Here is a 17,472-nt window from a genome sequence, read left to right as displayed (position 1 = left end):
CCATTTGGCGGTTTGACAGACTTTGAAATACTTTGAATTAGGTCAATATGTAGGTTCAGACCTGTCGAGGCTTTTCAAGCTCTCCGTTGCACGCTTTACAGATGAGGCTTCTTCGTTTTAATTAGAGTAATGGAATGTTCGAATATTAGTTGAATAAAAGTGCTGATGTGCAACAATCTAAAGCTGTATCTGCATGGCATGGACTAAACTTTGGTATCTTCATCATTCTGAGATATGATATCTAAAAAAATGTTATGTGGCTGTGGGCCACCATATTATAAGCAAGCCTGATCTATAATCCATTGAGTGTTATGTGACTGCTACGTCTGCTACATAATGAAAAGCATTAAAATACGAGAGTGAGTTTATGAAACGAGCTGAAAGCGAGTTCCATTAAAACATCACACAAGTGATTTAATGCCTACTTATAGTAATTATGTAATATTATAAACGCGAAAGTGTGTCCGTCTGTCTGTCTGTTACCTCTTCACCCTTAAACCGCTGACCCGATTTAGTTGAAATTTGATATAGAGATAGTTTGAGTCCAGGGGAAGGACATAGTTTTTATGAAGTCATCCTTTAAGGGGGTGAAAAGGGGGGTGCAAGTTTGTATGGGGAATCGATAAAAAGCAGATTGGATAAAAAATAAGCTACCCAAATTACTAACTCCACGCAGACGAAGTCGCGGACAAAGGCTAGTATATTATAAGGTCTCTATTATGTGTTCAGTAACCACATATCATGTCCGGCATTGTGGCATTTGATTTTTAATCAAATCAATCATAGAGGGTTTATAATATGTGTAGGGATTTTTTTAAAAACACTGTAACAATACAATCAAAGGACTAGTAGTTCGAAATGGATTTATAAATGTACAGAGGCAGAAAAAGTTCAATGGCGTAAAAACCAGATTTTACTGTCTGTTGAGTCTGTTGTCAAGACTCAAGCCGATCGGAATAAAGTTATTCGCCCGCCTCGCCATAGGTCTCTTTAAACCTCATCCTACCGTGTGCTTTTCGTCTTTCAGAAATATGAATGAAGTATTAGATAGAAAGTTCGTTATACCATTACGCAAATTATGAAATGCTAGTTCTTGCATTTTAGTCCGTCTGTATTAAACTGAGGCTATGTTCTGAATTGGGTCAATACGTACGTATCCAAAGCTCTTTTCGAGATATTCGTTGCACCCGCGACACGATCCGATTAGAAATTAAATCTTCTTCAATGAGTACACTACAGCTAATTTCACGCTATACATACATATAATCACACCTATTTCCCGGAGGGGTAGGCAGAGACCACGGATTTCCACTTGCTACGATTCTACGATTTAACGTAAGTGATAGGTAATTGATTTATTTAAACTTAAGAAAAAAATGCTATAATTTCTTTATTCTACCTGATGGTAACGCAGCTTATTGATATTAAAAGCCTAAACATAATATGTGATAATAATTACTAGCACCATGGCTCGTCACAATCATCATATAGCAGACACCATCCCACATCAGCCTTCACATGAATTGGCACTTACAGTTTAGGTTATTAGGTTACTTAATACAGATGTAGTGAATAATCCTTTACCATCGTATTTTCACGGAAACGCACGAAAGTGTTATGCTATTTCAGTCAGTCTCAGTACCTATAAAAGTACTGAGGTTGACTGAAGTAGCATGACAAAATACGAAGGTTTCCAAGATAATACGATGGCAAAAGATTGTTCACTACATTCATTGTATAATATTGAATACTATAGCTTCATAAGTACATACTCCGTCTTGTTTCTTATAGTTATAGGTCGTCGGTTATACACTAAATAAACAATAGCTTAAATACTTTGCGTGAACATTTCCACAAATTTGAACATTTAGAGCTCTATGGGATTATCTGATGACATATCTGATGAAAGTGACTTATCATTTCAAATTTATCCAAGTTTTCCTGAGATCTAAGTTAAAGAATGTATTGGGGAATTAATAATACCTAAATAAGAATTTGTATAGAAATTAAACTAACTATATACGCTAAATTTACACCGAATCGACATTGACAACACATACATATCTCATAGGAGCGCCATACTTCGTCAAGTATGGCGCTGAATGGAGATAGTTTGAGGCCCGAGGAAGGACATAGGATAGTTGTTATCAATAAACATCATCATCATCATCATCCCACGCAGACGAGATCGCGGGCAGAAGCTAGTGTATAGAATAGGTAGTCTACTTTTTCAACTTTACGTTTCTGGACTTAAACTCCTGGGGCCCTATTCGAGATGCACAACTGTCAGTTTCGTCTTCAACATCAGTTCAACAGTGGAATGAATCATTTGTTCATCAACCGTGGAAAGTATCATTTGGTACACAACCAAAACTCATTCATTGAAAAAATTATTCAACAAAAATCAACTTTGTTTTCTTACTACTATACGGTTTAAAATGGCTCTGAACTCGTCGTGGTTCGGTTTGGTTTCGTTGTCACCTAACTGTGGATTGCTAATGTCAAATTTACCTATTCAACAACACACGATTTCTTCCATTCAACTGAAGTTCAACACGTAACGTCACTTAACGCATGTCGAATACCGCTCCTGAGTTCTAGAAGCAACTGTTTTGTTTTTTACCTTAGAAGCGTCCATTATACACGGTGTAACAAAAATAGTGAGGATCCGTTTAAGGGCATATTCGGTATCGTGTTATGATTAGGAAAAAGCAGAAGAAACATTTTAGACGTGAAACATTTTTGGGCTTTGTATTGAAGTGTTGGCCGACTGGGAAGGCCAGCCCCAAAAAGTTTTTTCGCGTACAAAAAAATTTCTTCTACTTTTTCCGAATCAGAACATAATACCGAATATGCTCTTATATAAACGGTTCCCCGCTATTTTTGTTACAGCCATTAAAACATGTATTTGTCATTAAAACAAATACCTACTTTTCAATTCTCCATGAAGTAATGTTGTCTAATATGTATTGTGGTACCTACTTAAATTAGTTCAAATCGCGTCGTATTATATAATAAATACCCATTTCGTTTTATACAATATTAAAAAAACATGTTATCAAACTTGTGAATCTTGTGATGCTCTCGCAGATAAAAGTCATGGTCAACAGGCAAAAAAATAACCCTATGAATAACTTGAAAAGAAGTAATTTTTAGTTTCTTAGTTTAGGACTTGAATTCGCCTACAGTGTATTCCGTTGTCCTATAAAACTATACCTATATATATATATTAAACTGAAACTGAACTGAGTGTTTCTTTACGAAACTGAAGTTACTTAGATTTTATAAAAAATAAGTTCTTTGTAGCTACATTTTTTTTAGGGTTCCGTACCCAAAGGATAAAAACGGGACCCTATCACAAAGACTCCGCTGTCTGTCTATCTATCTGTCTGTCTGTCCGTCTGTCACCAGGCTGTATCTCACGAACCGTGATAGCTAGACTAGACAGTTGAAATTATTACAGATGATGTATTTCTGTTGCCGCTTTAACAACAAATACTAAAAACAGAATAAAATAAATATTTAAGTGGGGCTCCCATACAACAAACGTGATTTTTTGCCGTTTTTTGCGTAATGGTACTGAACCTTTCGAGCGCGAGTCCGACTCGCACTTTGCCGGTTTTATGACACCCTAAATGCTCGCTCGCTATGCTATGCTCGCTGTACTATATACAATCATGTCATTTAGACTTCAGGTCCAATAGATAAATCTAAACGCATGCATTAGCTAGACGGAAAATCTCTTTATCTTAAAATATCTTTATCTTTAAATGTTACCAACTTAGTATCAAAACAACACACCAGGAAGCTGAGACAATCTCTCGAAATACTAACAAAGGAACAATGAGTTAGCGCCTGCGGCTTACTTGAGGCACTAAACAACATTACATCATCCACATTTTCCATAGTTTCATCGTTATCCGCGTGTTAGACGCTATATCGTTGATATAAGGGTGTTAATCGCTTGGTAAGCAAATTTGAATCGGCGCGAGGTGTTCTGAGTTCACTATAGCACAAGTGAAGTAGGGTACATAGTACATTGACTTGCTCCCACATCCCACATCAGTCTGTTTCCATAGTAAATGTGCAGGGGACCTAGCTAAGATGACAATCGTTGGCAGAAAACGCCAATTGAAACTTAAATAATGTATGGATGTAGTCACGTGACTTTTCGTAGCATCCGTCTTTCCGACTCATTTTTAGGGTTCCGTACCCAAAGGGTAAAAACGGGACCCTATTACTAAGATTCCGCTGTCCGTCTGTCTGTCACCAGGCTGTATCTCATATGAACCGTGATAGCTAGACAGTTGAAATTTTCACAGATGAGTATTTCTGTTGCCGCTATATATAACAACAAATACTAAAAACAGTATAATAGTTATTTGTGCAACAAGAGAGGAAAGTTGGTTTTTCTTGCGAGTGTTTATTTTGAGTCCCGAGAAAGCGAAAGATTCTATAATTGAATCACGAGCGAAGCGAGTGATTCTAAGGTAGAATCTTGAGCGTAGCGAGGGACTCAAAAACACGAGATGTAAAATAACTTTGCTCTCGTGTTGCACACATAATTTTTCACGTCAGTAGTGAGAACATATTAAAGGTTAAAATGTATTTCGAATTAAACAGAATAAACAGAAAAAAAAGTATTATAATATGTACGATACGATAAGATACGATACGAGACGAAACCGGACGGACCGGACCGGACCGTACCGTACCGGACCGGACCGGACCGGACAGAACCGTACCGTACCGTACCGTACCGTACCGTAAAAAAATGTAATAAAAGTATGGAAGTAATTGGCCTTCACTAAATTAAAAAGCTACATTGTTTCACTTCCTGGAGTGACGAAAGTAGGCTTGTTCGAGCTGCTGAGGTGAAAAATAAATATTAATTAAGTGGGGCTCCCATACAATGAACAAAGTGTTTTTTTTGCCATTTTTTGCGTAATGGTACGGAACCCTTAGTGCGCGAGTCCGACTTGCACTTGGCCGGTTTTAATTCTTTTAGTTTGGCGTTTGTCGACGACCGATTCACATTGGCTGAGATTAGTTACTTATCGTGGTGTAAAGTCATTATATCAGACGAAAAAAATCTAATGTAAATCATCTTTAGAATAGAACGGTTCAATGCGATCTTGACCAGATCGCTGATGGGGTTTACTCTAGCTGTGTGAGTGGGTCTTCCGGTAAAATAAATTAAATAAAGCACATAAACTTACTATGTGTCCTAGCTCCTAGCAGATCAATGCAATACATATTGATTAAAGCAATAGCAGAAAGTTAGGCGAGGTAAGAAGACCTCAGCCTGCTAGCTGACTGCGGCTCGAGGTTTTATTTCTACTGCGGTTGGCCCTTCATCTCCAAAGTTTATGATGTAAGGTGCCTGCGCCTAGTAAGGCCCATTTTTTGCAATACTTAAATAAATCAAATATAAAAAAAGATTTCTGAAATCAAACTTTATTGAAATATACCTTATTTATTTGCGAATAAAATCAACATAAAGGTTAGTAAATAAAATAAAATATCTTAAAGAAAATAATCATTTTTAAAACCTCGAAGGTGGGCCATTTTAGGAACATGGGCACTTATGATGGCCCAATTTTAAGCAAGTAATTTCTAAACGTTATTAAAACAAAATGTATCTTGATGCATTAAAATTAACGTATTAAATGCGTTTCTTAGGTAATCAGTCTCTTATAATATATTTTTTGGTCATAATTGAACGGTGGGCCATCTTGGGCTTAACAAAACTTAATCTATCAAAAAAACAAATAACAACTTTATAAAACCTTAAAAACAACATTTTTCCTCTGCTTATTCTAACAGTTGTTTAAATTTAAGCAACGAATAACCTTACAAATTACAATTTTTTTTTTACAATTTTAGTGGGCCTTATTAGGAGTATAGAAAAAAAATCAGTGAAATACGAAACAAAAATAACTAACTTAGGTATTTATACCTACACCTTTAGGTATTTATACACGCAACTAACAAAAATCTAAAGTTTTTTAGGCCCTTTTAGCTGCGTTCTGGACATGAGAAATCTTCTACATCGTTCTTAGTTAGCCCATCCCATCGGGCTATTTTGGGAGCCCGTGTGGTGGGCCTTTATAGGCACTTCTCTCAGCAGCGAGAATTATTTCTATAAAATGAAAATAAAATAAAAATATAAACAACGCTTACCTTAATAGGAATGTCCTTGAATCTTTGCAACTTTGTACCAAGAAGGAATACTAAAACTGTTTGTTTTTTTAAAGGAAAAGTATGTGAGTGTGAGGTTAAAAAAAGCAAGCCATTTGCGACGTGACTGACAAAGTGTCAACCGCTACAAAGATGGCGGCATCTACCATTTGACATGAACTTGCAGTTATGTCTATGGCACTAACCGAACATGGGCACGAAATTTAAAATCATTCGAACGGTTGTAAGTATACATGAGATAAGTATTGTGGTCAAGTCTACATAAGTAAATTAGATCAGCGTTTTATCACAAGTCAAGGTACTGAAAAAAGTTATATCGACCGTGCTTTTGGCGACCTTGACAATTACCCATGGAACCGTGACCGATGTGAAACAAATGCTTTCGTTTTGCTACCTTTAGATTTTTTGTGTACCTACTGTGTAATGTGTATTGAGACTGAAGACGCAGCCCTATGGGCGAATACATTGGATATATATAGGTCTTTATTTATTGATTAATTTTTATATTTTAAGCGACTCGAATCTTGTTTGCCATACCTACGATTTAAAAAATAAGTGCTTTACTCCGACTCCGACCAACTGAGGCCAACATTTGTTATCTAATTTTCATTGCCAGGTGTTTTTTCGATTTACCTGATATTCGAAAGCCTTAAAAGTGTGACGTGGCAAAGGTTGTCGCTTTTGAGGTGTTGACCAGCTAGGATGGACAGCTAGGAGAACAAACCTATCCATTCTCTGAGAGCTCTACATTGCCACTCGACTCTCCACAACATACTATGCCGTCCACAAGTTCCACAATGCATGATGTGGAGAAACATATGACTTTAGGCCGAATGAATGGCAAACGTGCTCGGGGTGGGGCACGTATGAAATTGTCGAATGATATGAAGAAGTCGGCTGGCGGCAGTCTGCACCGTGCAGTCGAAATGCGAAAGATCATATGTGGGATGTGGGCGCGATCCTTAGCATTGAGGGATAAAGTCAATTCAATCTATACACCGGTAGATAAAGTCGATTTTATATAATATTTTATATCATCATCATCATGTCAGCCGATAGACGTCCACTGCTGGACATAGGCCTCCCCCAAGGCTCGCCACTCCGACCGATCCTGTGCCGCTCGCATCCACCGAATTCCCGCGACCTTCACCAGGTCGTCGCTCCATCTCGTTCGAGGCCTACCGGCCGGCGGCGGCTACATTTTATATGCATTAGCGCAATCTTACATGTAATAGTTTCCTTAACACCTGTAACATCTGTATACTGACATGCACAATCTGACAATAAATGATTACTTACTTACTTAAATCTCAAAATAAAAAGTAAACTGACACTATCTAACCAAACCTGAATTATAGTAAAATAAGTCAATATTTTTAAAATACTCAAGTCTAGCGACGATTGATATAAATCTAGGTGGGCAGAGTACAACGTGTATACAATTACTTTTTCTTCGAACAGTTTGCTTTTCTACTCGGGCCAATGGGTCTTTCCGTGAAGTGCACCAGAAAATGTGCAGAATAGTAAATTTTAAACCAGTCCCCCTAGGGGCCAGCGGACCCTCGATATATATATTAAAGGCCTGCCCTAACCGTGTTATTTTCGATTTAGATTCGATCAAGGGGGTGCCCTAATGGGATTGATATTATGGATTTCTGATCATTTTGAGAAGTTAGAGAGCAGGCCTGCAGAACTTATAATTTATCCGTTTTATTTTTATGTTAGCACTCTAAAAGAGGAGCAAATATTTTTTCGCTTTTGTTCATTTTAGAAATGAATTGCACATGTACCAAAAGTTAGATTACGTTATATTACCTACCTATATATACTATTTTAACTCAACTTAGAAATACGTACTTAAGCCTAACCAAGAATACAGAAATTGCCTTCTGCGTTTAGTCACGTTCAAGAAGCTATAGTTTATAGGTAAAAAATTCAGCTGTTGAATAGTACATTTAAGAATATAGAAAAAATAAAATTAGTCCTTACGAAGAAAGGGTAGTTTAGCCAGGAATTCACTTCTTTTTTTATTCAACAGTTTTGTAGGCTAATTACCATAATGGGCTACATATATGTATATCATCGCTTCACATAAAATGTTTAAACCGATCGGCCCCCAGAGCATCATACCTTATACCTAGTCCTGTTCTAATCGTGTTAACATCGATTGGCCCTTGCTCGCTCCCCACGACATGACATACTCGTAGAACCCAAAGAAACGTAAAGAATGTTTACGACAGGCGACGTTAAATTTCCTTTAACAATTTGTCACGGGGTGGAAATATAAAAGTATGACGGAGTTTAGGGGATGCGGACTCAGATGTATTGTAATTAGGTACTTATTATTTTTAATATTATTTTGCAGGAAAATAAATCCCTCAATAACACACTATTGAGGGATATATTTTTATATTTAGTCAGCATTTAGACATTTTACAACACGAAAAAAGTATCTGCCATCCTCTAATAGTTTTCCAAATAGAGATATATTTCGGCAATTCGCATTGAAAAATATCTGCAACAGAAAAATTGTTCTATATAGAGTAAAGAGACATCTCTCTTATTATAACTTTAATTACTAAAGACTAGTACCTAGTATAACAACAAACAATAAAGGGCCTTAAAAGAAAAACTACAAACTACTTGAAATTCTGCCCCAAATCGCCGTCTATTGGCAGCATGCCCAGAAGGCTGGCAGCATTGCCACGTTGTATGGCAATGCTGATCCACTGTGCTCCCTCTGGTCACGCGTCAATTTCACTAACCTGCGGCTACATTCAATAAAAAACCTGTGGGCGCTTTCCCACCAAGGCCCCATAGTCTCAACCCCAAACGACTCAAATATGCAACCACTATTATGGTTGCATACTTGCGCCGCTTGAAGAGCTCGGCTGAATGCAGCCGAGCCAGCCTTCACTGGAGTGCCATGGAGACGGGACAGCGCTATGGTATCGGCACAGGTTGCGTCCCAAACCAGCGGCCGTCCCATCTTCCACGGCACGAGGGTCATACCGTCGGGTCGGGTCTTTCACCGACATCGCGAGCGAGGACGGTCGGTTCCAAAACGGCCGGTGCTCCCGCACTGGCTATTAAGACCCGACGAGCGCTTCTGCCGCATGTGCCGCAGGATAGTAAATGGTGGCCCAACCGGTCAATTGAGTCACCACAGCGACAACGATATGGGACAACACAGTTCACTCCCAGGCGGAGAGCGACGGAGAGGCGGAAGTTGGACTCGTCCAAAAGTGTTCCAGTTGATATGGAAGGCAGAGCTTGGATCTCTCTTTGTTTTTATTTTAATGCTGACTTTATGTTTCTGTAACTACTAATTACTTATAGGTAAAAAGAGTTTTGGAGTTGTTGCCATACTGCACAATATTTTGGATCAGTCTATTGATAAGTTAAAAAAACCGGCCAAGTGCGAGTCGGGCTCGCGCACCGAGGGTTCCATACTTTTTAGTATTTCTTGTTATAGCGGCAACAGAAATACATCATCTGTGATAATTTAAACTATCTTGCTATCACGGTTCATGAGATACAGCCTGTTGACAGACAGACAGACGGACAGACGGACAGCGAAGTCTTAGTAATAGGGTCCCGTTTTTACCCTTTGGGTACGGAACCCTAAAAAGAGCTTAAGCAATCCCGTCATTTTTGCGTTCAGTCAGATACCCGTATCAGTCGTCACCGGATTTCCGGCGACATCGGGGTGGAATTTCATACAAATGTTGACGTTTTACGTTATCACCTTATACTACAAGTACCATTTTAAATCAGCAGCCCTCTAACTGCAATGCCAAGTAAAAATCAACTCTATTACGTTCGTTTAGTGAGAAACACACTGATTTTTTCATTCTTGCGGCGATATTTGGATAACATTAGCAGGGGTTGAAAACAGAGACCAAGTGAGTCGTCAGAAAAGCGTATTTACCATTTGAGGTGTAAAGTTAAACGTTTTGGTTGTTACTTAGGTAATCGTTTTCAGTTATACTGCTGATGGAATGATCGTTTCGATCGCTATTCTATTATATCCTCTTTGGTCATAGACCATTATTCGACGCTAGGGGTAGGTATAGATGTCTTGTCGAACGCGACTATTATGGATTCACGTTAGACCGGGTCGGTTCACTCGGCTCCGGGCCGCAGCTTCGGGCGCTTACTTTTCTATGACCGGTGATCACGTGATTTTTTCCATAGAATACGAAGCGCCGGAAACTCCGGCCTGAGCCCGGCCCGGTCTAACGTGAGTCATCCTTTATGCTTTACTTGTAGACCTTGTACCAGTAGCCTTGTAGCTTGCACATACCTCGATCCCTATGGAATCGCACGTCAATATATACAACTCTTCCTAAGCAGTCTGATAGTACGTGAGGCACGCAATTTTGTATGAACGTTAAGTTTCTATTATTCGCCTGTGTATGGTCAAATAGAGCAATATCGTCAGATATACTTGTAAAATAGACACGTGACTATAATGTCCGTAAAAAATTTAATAATTCCACTAATTAGGTCTTTTGTATGACATAATGATATTCCACGTTGTACGACCGTATCCAATTATTGCTAGGTATATAAATTCCTCGGCATTGTCACGTTAAACTGTCAGACAAAACAAGGCCAGTATGAGAAGACACTCGATAGTGTTCGTCCTGGCGATATCCATTGTGGTAAATAACATTTATTGTTTTTTTTTATAATCAAGCCAAGAGGCCTACCGCTGACGAAGAAGCGACTAAAGCAAGTAACAAAATAATTAAATAATAATAAGGTCTGCTTAGATACGTCCCACTGCTGGGCTTCCTGCCTTCCTCTTATGCGCTATATGGGTTGGGAAGTCCCCACGCTGATACAATGTGGGTTGGGGCTTCACATACAATTTATATTAATTTTGATTATTTCAGATATTATCATACGTCGTTGAAAATGAAGGTCAGTTTACTTAATTTAATAGGATAGCTATTTAAGCTTAAACCAAATTATTTGTGTGAAATATTTCCATTATTTGGATTGGCCTCTACAAACTTTGCCGATAATCGCATGCGATTTGCGATAGATTACGGCATTTGGTCGATCGATTGTATTCGTTGCTCCTGCTTAGCCGGCACCGGCAGGTTGTATAAAATAGGATGCCATTTATTGCAAGTTCTGTAGGTACGTGCAATTGACCCCAGTCGATATGTTGCCTTCTATTGTATTTTCTACCAAGCAAATAAGTTTAGTGACATAGCTAATATTATTAGGTATTAACTTATTACCTAGACAGTTGTATTAGGTTCGCTCCATTGAAAATCAAACCGAACATTTTACATATTATCGTCATCGGCATATTTACCTCATCCTTGACTCAATAAAAAAATCGGTAAAAAAATCAAAATATTAATTGCAGTGACAGCAGCCGCGGCGCCAGAGCCTTGTTTCTTCGACTTCTTCCGATTGCCCCGGCGCAGGAGACCTAAGAATGACGATGATGATAATGACGATAAACCAGACAAAGATAAAGATAAGGAGAAGATACCTAAGAAAGTAATAGACCGTAAGTACCTTGATGTGAACAGGGTTTTAAAACCAGATATTTTGTATTGTGGTATCGTACACATATTTATTAGTGTTCAAACATTTCTTTTCGGACCCGAAAGTGCAGGCCATTGCATTGGTGATACAAATGTCCAAGATACATATTTTATTTAATACTCCTGAACACTAAGTTGGGGCCAGATTTATGGCCTTTATGGGCAGGCGTCATCGATAATCAATTTGCGATAGATTGCTGAGGTGCAATCGAATTAGATCGACCAATCAAATGCCGCAATGTACCAAAAATGCGATTTCGGTATGGTTTGTAAACTTTTCGGCGAAGCAAGTACCTAACAACGAAATTAGGCTCCAGTGTCCGTAACTTTCGGATACAAAAGATGGGCATTCTTTGTAGGTACGTCTTGCTGTGTCTGCCTGTATAGATACAAAATATAACTTAGGTATTTAAGTAACTTACAACAGTACCTACGATTTACCTATTTTTAACCGACTTCAAGATTTAAAAGGAGGAGGTTCTCAATTCGGTTTTTTTTTTAATGTTTGTTACTCCATAACTTTCATTTCTGGACCGATTTTGAAAATTCTTTTTTTGATTGAAAGTATATACTTACAGATTGGTCCCGTTTTTGTCAAAAAGCAGTTCTGATGATGGGATCCATGAGGAATCGAGGGAACTCCTCAAATGTTTAGTGATATCAATAATAAAAAATAAATAAATTAGATGCTTTATGGGTGACAATGATTCTGGCGCAGGTTTACTGTGGCTAAATATACTACCTAACAGATTTTACCTTCTTTTCTACTTATTTTTTGTAATAATCGATCATATTCATATCGATCCTCTGTTCTTGTGCTGTATGAACTTGTACATGTGTAATTAAGTTAGGCAATAAACTTGTTATACTTTATTCCGTTGCTATAAGTGAAAACCTATAATTGGCTTTCTAAATCTATTATAGTTTTTTGATATGTATAGCGCTGTTGGTTTTCCATGTACCAAAAAAAAACACCAACACGAGGAAAATAATAAGTATAATAACTGTATAATTATATACATCAAATAATAAAAATCAAATCTACTACAAAACGTGAAAAAACAACTCAAAATTGCATCTTATTACTTTGAGTGGCAAAGTGGATGTCGATAAAATGCAACTTTCTTATTACTTTTTAACCGACTTCAAGATTTCAAAGGAGGAGGTTCTCAATTCGGTTGTATGTTTTTTTTTTAATGTTTGTTACTCCATCATTTCTGGACCGATTTTGAAAATTCTTTTTTTGATTGTAAGTATATCCATACAGATTGGTCCCGTTTTTGTCAAAAAGCAGTTCTGATGATGGGATCCATGAGGAATCGAGGGAACTCCTCAAATGTTAAAGGCATACGTATAGTCATTTTAGTATTTTCATCAACAAATCAAGCACTTACATTTAAAAAAGTGATATTTGATGAAGTGGAACTGCTGATGATGATCAGAACGGAACTCTTCAATGACGCATAGTTCACGTTTGGCGATTTGTCCTCTTCGTTATGTTTGTTAAGTAAGTTAGGTTTTCAAGAAACATTTTTGTCAAGCTCGAGTTCTGATGATGGGATCCATGAGGAATCGAGGGAACTGCTCAAATGTGAAAGGCATACATATAGAGATATTTGTACTTTTATAAACAAATCCAGCACTTCCATTTTAAAAAGTGACATTTGATGAAGTGGAACTGCTGATGATGATCAGAACGGAACTCTTCAATGACGCATAGTTCACGTTTGGCGATTTGTTCTCTTCCTTATGGACCCAAACCCAAACTTGGACCCGGACCCGGGTCTGAACATGGACCCCAACTCGGACCCGGACCCGGACCGAACTCTGACCCAAACCTGGACCCGGACAGCCGGACACGGACCCGGACTCGGATCCGGACCCGGAAATGCTACTAGGAAAGTGGGTTAGGTGGGTGGGTAGCTTTTGAACTACGATTCTCACAGAACAGAACTGCTATCAGAAAAGTAGGTTAGGTTAGGTTAGAGCTGTGACCCTTACAGAAACGAAATGCTACCAGAAAAGTAGGTTAGGTTAGGTTAGAACTGCGACCCTTACAAAAACGAAATGCTACCAGAAAAGTAGGTTAGGTTAGGTTAGAACTGCGACCCTTACAAAAACGAAATGCTACTAGAAAAGTGGGTCGGTTTACCTTCTTTTCTACATAATTAGGCAAAAGATGCTGTCTTTTTCATTTCATTGTCTGGAATCTAAGAATGCTTTCAGCGGCATCCCCCATTGAAGTCGGTTTTTTTTTCTTAAAAATTATTATTATTACTTTGTTGCAGAACTCAAGAAGGATTTTAGTAAGTATTAAAGCTATGCTGCTTATTAATTAATGTAAATTATATTTATAGGTAGGTAGGTAGTGCCTATATAATTAAGTATATCCCAGATGTGAATTTTATTTCGACAATTAAGTATACATAAACGGTATATGACTCTTTCCTAAAATTTGCCTTGCACGACGAAGTTGTTAGGTATATATACATCGATATCAAGACTGCATACCTACCTACTTATTGATTTAGTGTGACGTTCGTGAAAACATTACACTGGGGAAAAAAGGTAGGTTAGGTTCGTCAGGTAGCTTCAGATGCCCGAAGGGCAGACCGCCCAGAAATAGTAGCCTAGTTGTGTTAAACTCGTCTAACAAATCGTCTACTTACCACTTACCTGGTACCTATGAACGGTTGAGAGGTTTTGTACAAAAGCGAAAAGACAAGTGTTCGATCGTAACTGGATACGAATAAGAAGAAATAAGTTTTTGATCACAACTGGTTTCGTACAAGGCTGAAATAGTTTTAGATCGCTGAAATAGTTATGAAGCTCTGGTTACGCGCCCTCGGAATTGCATGTTAATTTTGTGTTTTTCTTTTACAGATTCACTGGTTTCACTATTTTAAGGAAACTATCCCGAAAAGCAAAATCATAGATTTTAAGTAGATAAATGTAGCATAGGTATGTAGCATAGCTTAATTGTTAAATGTAGCATGGAAATTTAGAAATATATTGTTAACGCTTATCTTTGTTTCTTTTTGACTCTATTGCTACTATATAAAATATTGAATACTAGCTGCTGCCCGCGATTTCGTACGCGTGGATTTGTATGTTGGTGGTTATATATTTTAAATGAGCATAGAACATTATGCAGCAAAAGATATCAGTAGGGACGGTTAATCATTTGTTAATAATTATACAGCGCATGAAATTTGTCTTTCACAAAGTACGAAGTTTCAAGCCCCTAACTGAAAAAAATTGTTCTCGATATAATCCCTCTCAACACTTAGATTTTCAAGTCCACTATTTAAAAAAAAAGTTCGCCCCCGATGCAAACTTTATTAATACAAACTTTTCAAACACGGTGCTATCAGTTTTCGTCTATTTTAATATAATGCCCTTTTACCAAGTTTCATGCTCCTAGCTAAAACGAAAACTTGTACTACATATAAACTTACATCACCTTTTTAACACCCTTAGGGGTAGAATTATTAAGAACGTTGAAATAATTTTTTTATGTAATATTATACAATGCCTTTCTAAGATGTTTCAATAAGCATTTGTAATGGATTCAAACTTTCAACCCCTTTTTTTAGGGGATGAATATTTAAAAACGCTTAAATTAATTTTCTTGTATTCTAATAATATGCCTTTATATACAAAGACTGAAGTCCTGTACTCAAAAAAGGTTTGATCTCTATACAAACTTTCAACCTCTTTGTTATCACCTTGGGGGATGAATTTTCAAAAATGCTGAAATAAGTTTTCTTCCCTTTTAATTAAATACCTTTCTACGAAGTTTCAAGTACCTATATACTTACCTAGCTTAAAATAAAATTAGGACCCCTACAAATTTTCTACCCCTTTTTAACCACTTTACGGGATGAATTTTTAAAAACGCTGAAATAATTTCCTTGTATTCTTATAATATGCCTTTTTACAAAGATTCAAGTTCTGCACTCAAAGAAATGTTTGATCTCCATACAAACTTTTAGCCCCCTTTTCATCACCTTGGGGGATGAATTTTCAAAAACGCTAAAATCAGTTTTCTACTCTTTTAATGATATACCTCTTTACGAAGTTTCTAATTCCTAGCTTAAAAAAAGTTTGAACCCTGTACAAACTTTCAAACCCTTTTCAACCCCTTTAAGGAGTGAATTTTTAAAATCGCTGAAATTACTTTTCTTCTATGCTAATAATATACCTTTATACAAAGATTCCAGTCCCGCACTTAATTAAAATGTTTCTTCAACCCCCTTTTCACCACCTTAGGGGATGAATTTTCAAAAACGCTGAAATTAGTTTTCTTGTATTTTAATAATATATCTTTTAACGAAGTTTCAAATTGCTAGCTTAAAATAAAACTTGAACCCCATACAAACTTTGGACCCTCATTTCATCCCCTTAGGGGGTGAATTTTGAAAAACCCCTTCTTAGTGGATACTAACGTCATAAAAGCTACTTATTGTGAAAATTAAGCTCTCTAGGTCCAACGGTTTCGGCTGGGCGTTGATTTAAGTGAGTCAGGACTTTTACGTTTATATATATAGATTACGTTTATATACCATAGATTAACACATTTACTGCCAGCGACCCGCTACGCGGGTTTAGGTTTTGTGCCGTCAGTAACTTACCGTTACCGGCAATTTCCCATTTGGGTATATTCGCAGTAAATTCCCATTGTTGTCTGTAATATTCCCAAAACCAGATAATATACAATACCTGGATTCATTACAATTTTTACGTATATTTAGAAACATGGAGTGGATGGTGTGAATTGGAAACATGTAGAATTGGCTTAATTATCTTTAAGTACTTCTCTTTCACTCGTTGCATGAGCTATGTCTTTTACTGAAATTTCTTAGCGGAAAGTTGCGAAACAATTTAGCTCTACGCTGTACCCCATACTGACAGCACGCGATTCGTGCTGAGCTAAATGCTTATTCGTGTATGTACGTGGCTAAATTATACATTTTATAATTAATTAATTAATTTACTTTATATATATTAATACAGCCCGGCAGCTTCAACATGTCATGCTGGCTTAAAAGTCTTTGCTTACGGTGGCGTCGTTGATCGGGTCGCCACTTTCCCGAATAAAGGTCTCAACCTTCCCTCAGGAGACGATGGCTGAGATACGCGTCATACTCGTGAACGGGTGCTGTTTGTGGAGACCGGTCTGTTTAAGTTTACACGAGCTTCATGTTACCTATGTAACTTTACTTTTGGCAGGGGGGTGTCAGTACGAAGTTTAGGTACGGGCGCGCCTCCCGGGCAGGCGTATGGCAGTGGGCTGCCGCTCGGCTCGCACTATAATCGTGTCACGTGGCGCTCGCGCGAAATTGAAAATACACAATGGCTTCGAAACCTAAATCTCGATCACTCGATCTAATCCGTATAAAAGTTATTGTTCTGTTTACGGATATCTGAATAAACGGAAGAACAAGTAAAAATATTCTTTTTTAAATTCCGGTAGATATTGAAAGGCAAGTCATACTATCTCCGGATAAAAATGTTTACAGAATCAACGTTTGTAATTCTTACATATTTATCTTAAAAATATTAAATCAGTAGGTATAGGTACAAAAAATTAACCCCTGGAGAGCGATATCGCATCGGCAGAAAAGTTACCTCTAAGTCCAACGAAAGCACGCCTATCGCACGCGACATTTCACGTTAAATGCATGAGAAATGAAACGCC

General features: G+C 37.6%; 1 protein-coding gene across 1 annotated transcript in view; it reads right to left on the bottom strand.

Moving 5' to 3' along the window:
• LOC134743088 (guanine nucleotide-binding protein-like 3 homolog) overlaps nt 1-17,472 on the bottom strand; it is a 172,410-nt gene that overhangs the window by 128,639 nt on the left and 26,299 nt on the right. The window lies entirely within an intron of this gene.

Source organism: Cydia strobilella, chromosome 7, assembly GCF_947568885.1.
Source record: "Cydia strobilella chromosome 7, ilCydStro3.1, whole genome shotgun sequence".
In the NCBI taxonomy this organism is placed as follows: Eukaryota; Metazoa; Arthropoda; class Insecta; order Lepidoptera; family Tortricidae; genus Cydia; species Cydia strobilella.
This window is presented reverse-complemented; position numbering and strand designations above follow the sequence as displayed.